The 5000-nt window shown below is 52.9% G+C and overlaps 1 non-coding gene across 1 annotated transcript in view; it reads right to left on the bottom strand.

Annotated features, from left to right (window-relative positions):
- The window catches only part of LOC124745613, a 1909-nt gene extending 351 nt beyond the window's left edge, over positions 1-1558 (bottom strand). The window contains exon 1 of the ribosomal RNA XR_007011110.1: positions 1-1558. This exon is cut by the window's left edge and continues 351 nt beyond it. This is a non-coding gene — a ribosomal RNA (small subunit ribosomal RNA).
- Between the last annotated feature and the right edge of the window lie 3442 nt (positions 1559-5000).

Here is a 5000-nt window from a genome sequence, read left to right as displayed (position 1 = left end):
GAACATCTAAGGGCATCACAGACCTGTTATTGCTCAATCTCGTGCGGCTAGAAGCCGCCTGTCCCTCTAAGAAGAAAAGTAATCGCTGACAGCACGAAGGATGTCACGCGACTAGTTAGCAGGCTAGAGTCTCGGTCGTTATCGGAATTAACCAGACAAATCGCTCCACCAACTAAGAACGGCCATGCACCACCACCCACCGAATCAAGAAAGAGCTATCAATCTGTCAATCCTTCCGGTGTCCGGGCCTGGTGAGGTTTCCCGTGTTGAGTCAAATTAAGCCGCAGGCTCCACTCCTGGTGGTGCCCTTCCGTCAATTCCTTTAAGTTTCAGCTTTGCAACCATACTTCCCCCGGAACCCAAAAGCTTTGGTTTCCCGGAGGCTGCCCGCCGAGTCATCGGAGGAACTGCGGCGGATCGCTGGCTGGCATCGTTTATGGTTAGAACTAGGGCGGTATCTGATCGCCTTCGAACCTCTAACTTTCGTTCTTGATTAATGAAAACATACTTGGCAAATGCTTTCGCTTCTGTTCGTCTTGCGACGATCCAAGAATTTCACCTCTAACGTCGCAATACGAATGCCCCCGCCTGTCCCTATTAATCATTACCTCGGGTTCCGAAAACCAACAAAATAGAACCGAGGTCCTATTCCATTATTCCATGCACACAGTATTCAGGCGGGCTTGCCTGCTTTAAGCACTCTAATTTGTTCAAAGTAAACGTGCCGGCCCACCGAGACACTCAATAAAGAGCACCCTGGTAGGATTTCAACGGGGTCCGCCTCGGGACGCACGAGCACGCACGAGGCGGTCGCACGCCTTCGGCTCGCCCCACCGGCAGGACGTCCCACGATACATGCCAGTTAAACACCGACGGGCGGTGAACCAACAGCGTGGGACACAAATCCAACTACGAGCTTTTTAACCGCAACAACTTTAATATACGCTATTGGAGCTGGAATTACCGCGGCTGCTGGCACCAGACTTGCCCTCCAATAGATACTCGTTAAAGGATTTAAAGTGTACTCATTCCGATTACGGGGCCTCGGATGAGTCCCGTATCGTTATTTTTCGTCACTACCTCCCCGTGCCGGGAGTGGGTAATTTGCGCGCCTGCTGCCTTCCTTGGATGTGGTAGCCGTTTCTCAGGCTCCCTCTCCGGAATCGAACCCTGATTCCCCGTTACCCGTTACAACCATGGTAGGCGCAGAACCTACCATCGACAGTTGATAAGGCAGACATTTGAAAGATGCGTCGCCGGTACGAGGACCGTGCGATCAGCCCAAAGTTATTCAGAGTCACCAAGGCAAACGGACCGGACGAGCCGACCGATTGGTTTTGATCTAATAAAAGCGTCCCTTCCATCTCTGGTCGGGACTCTGTTTGCATGTATTAGCTCTAGAATTACCACAGTTATCCAAGTAACGTGGGTACGATCTAAGGAACCATAACTGATTTAATGAGCCATTCGCGGTTTCACCTTAATGCGGCTTGTACTGAGACATGCATGGCTTAATCTTTGAGACAAGCATATGACTACTGGCAGGATCAACCAGGGAGCTGCGTCAACTAGAGCTGAGCAGCCGGCCGCCCGGGAGTGTGTCCCGGGGGCCCGCGCGAACACGCAAGCGTCCGCTCAATCATTCTGCAAACAGGAGGAGGCTGAGCTCCCCTGCACAATACACCTCGAAACCCTCTCAGGTCCCGGCGGCGCGCAGCGCCGTCCCAAGTACTTGGTCGGGTTCGAGAGAGGCGCAATCGCCCGGAGTTAGGCGAGTAGACGCTTTCGGTGCGACCACCCGTGCTCCCAACTGAGCTTGCCGCTGCCGACAGAGGCCCGGGAGCGTGCTGTCGTGGCATTGCCGGCGGGAGACAACACGCGCCACCTACGGTGACCGGCAGCTCCAACGCCAGCGCCACAGAAGGACAAAAGCCCCACTTGGGTGCCGAAGCGAACTCTCCCAGCACAGCGCACGCGCCAACACATCCGCACAGCTGCGATACAAACCACCAGCGAGAACCGCTGGGGCGACCGAGCAGCAGACGGCGTCGCGGCGCCGAGCGCCGGGCGGCGGCGCATCCTCAACGCACACAGTCCTCAATCGGACCAGCACACTGAAGATGTCCACCGCGCTTCGCACCGGGCCCGCGAGGACCTACTTTGGCCGCACGGCGCCGCGCGCAGGGTGCGCCGGCGCGCAGCTGCGACGCCTGCCGCGTCCGTCGGCCGGCGCGCCTGCCACTGGCCGCCCCCACCAGCCGGCTGTAGCGCGTGCGCCCACGCACCGCGCGGCCAGCACGCCGGGAGGCGCCCCCTCACCGGCCGGGGACGGTCCCACCCAGCCACCGCCGCGTATCGCTTCACACCCAGATGCCGTTCAGTTTCGTCGGCATGGTGGGTATCGCTGGAACAACCGGTTCGTACCTCAACCTATCGTCGCCATCACCGATTCACCCCTAGCGAGAACAACCGCACCACAACAGGTTACCATTTGTTCATTTGCGTAACTTCACCAGAAAACGCAGGCGTCCATCGCCATTTGCAACTTCAACGATTATTGCATGCCTGTGTCAGGTGTCACGCCACACTACGTCTGCCCACATACACGCAACAAAATGTGCACGCCTAGACAATACGTGGAAGGTGGCCCCCGTACGTATGCGATGTCCATTGCTCGAACGACTGTCAACCGGCCTCTGTAGCATGTCGCAGATATGGAACGCGGTGCACCATGCCATCACGGTGTGTGAGGAGAGACGACTAGGTCCGAATACATCAACAGACAGCTCATGCTGATCGCCATCCACGGCGTCCGTTCCTCCCACACGTCTCTATGGCGTACCACACTGCAATCCAGCTCTCATAGGGAGACGACACGTAGCTGCGTGCACAATATTTGCACTGTATGGTCCGCCGTTTTTGGGCGCAGTCGTTGTACGGTCACACATGTGCCACGATGTATCATTCGGTACATAAGGACGAATGTGCAGTACAGATTGTGGTTTACGCGTACGACATTAGCGGACGGTTGACACAGGCCGCACCACAACGTAGCCTGAGTACGTCGCATGCGAAGGGCATTGAACATGCAAACTTCTCACCAACCAGCTTGCGAAGGCAGGGGGGCAAGGTGGGGACGTGGGGAGGGGCGGCATGTACGTCCTGCTGCCATCCACATTACAGTGTACAGCAGGAGCATGTGGAAAGTCAGCAAGACTTGCAAGGTGTTTAACATGAAGCGATACACAGGGGAGCGGGCAGTGCGAGTAGCGAACTATATTGCGAGGGTTGCGGGTGGGCAACACTACACTAATTGAACGAGTCGTATAACAATTACAGAGCAGGTTTAGGCGACAACATGGGTTACGTTAGGGGACAACGTGGGTTACGTTAGGGGACAACGTGGGTTACTTTAGGGGACAACGTGGGTTAGGTTAAGGCACAACGTGGGTTAGGTTAAGGCACAACGGGGGTTAGGTTAAGGCACAACGTGGGTTAGGTTAAGGCACAACGTGGGTTAGGTTAAGGCACAACGTGGGTTAGGTTAAGGCACAACGTGGGTTAGGTTAAGGCACAACATGGGTTAGGTTAAGGCACAACATGGGTTAGGTTAAGGCACAACATGGGTTAGGTTAAGGCACAACGTGGGTTAGGTTAAGGCACAACGTGGGTTAGGTTAAGGCACAACGTGGGTTAGGTTAAGGCACAACATGGGTTAGGTTAAGGCACAACATGGGTTAGGTTAAGGCACAACATGGGTTAGGTTAAGGCACAACATGGGTTAGGTTAAGGCACAACATGGGTTAGGTTAAGGCACAACATGGGTTAGGTTAAGGCACAACATGGGTTAGGTTAAGGCACAACATGGGTTAGGTTAAGGCACAACGTGGGTTAGGTTAAGGCACAACGTGGGTTAGGTTAAGGCACAACATGGGTTAGGTTAAGGCACAACATGGGTTAGGTTAAGGCACAACATGGGTTAGGTTAAGGCACAACATGGGTTAGGTTAAGGCACAACATGGGTTAGGTTAAGGCACAACATGGGTTAGGTTAAGGTACAACATGGGTTAGGTTAAGGTACAACATGGGTTAGGTTAAGGTACAACATGGGTTAGGTTAAGGTACAACATGGGTTAGGTTAAGGTACAACATGGGTTAGGTTAAGGTACAACATGGGTTAGGTTAAGGTACAACATGGGTTAGGTTAAGGTACAACATGGGTTAGGTTAAGGTACAACATGGGTTAGGTTAAGGTACAACATAGGTTAGGTTAAGGTACAACATAGGTTAGGTTAAGGTACAACATAGGTTAGGTTAAGGTACAACATAGGTTAGGTTAAGGTACAACATAGGTTAGGTTAAGGTACAACATAGGTTAGGTTAAGGTACAACATAGGTTAGGTTAAGGTACAACATAGGTTAGGTTAAGGTACAACATAGGTTAGGTTAAGGTACAACATAGGTTAGGTTAAGGTACAACATAGGTTAGGTTAAGGTACAACATAGGTTAGGTTAGGTTAGGTTAGGTTACACGTTGTTGTAAGGAAAGGTGTAGGGGGGGGGGGGCGGGGGCGGCAGGTTCGTTGATAGTGATTATAGTAAGTGAATGCTTGTGACATGATCAGATTTGTCACGTCAGGATGCACCTTTGGCTTATTAGAGGCGGCGCTCCAATTCTATGCTTGTGTGAGACCTGTGTCTTTGACTCATGTCATTGTTTGTGCGCTGTGACAGGAGGTACTATTGTGATGTTGGGTGCACCGTTGTATAGGACATGTGTGGGTGTTGGTGCCTGGTCTGCGCAATGGTGGATGTCGAAAGGCTGGGATATTGTATTTTCCGCATGGACCTCCTGGTCTGGTTGTGATAGTGTGGATTGTGTAATGTGGCGGAGAAGATGCACTGGATGTTGTTCCATGCTGGTGCTTACATATTGTATGTGCGCCTGTTAGAAGCAGAGAGTGGTGCGTGATCAGAGTGTCTGGCTGACGTGTGGTTCC

Source organism: Schistocerca piceifrons, unplaced genomic scaffold (assembly GCF_021461385.2).
Source record: "Schistocerca piceifrons isolate TAMUIC-IGC-003096 unplaced genomic scaffold, iqSchPice1.1 HiC_scaffold_329, whole genome shotgun sequence".
Taxonomy (NCBI): Eukaryota; Metazoa; Arthropoda; class Insecta; order Orthoptera; family Acrididae; genus Schistocerca; species Schistocerca piceifrons.
Note: the sequence above shows the minus strand (reverse complement) of the source record. Positions and strands in the feature narration are given on the sequence as shown.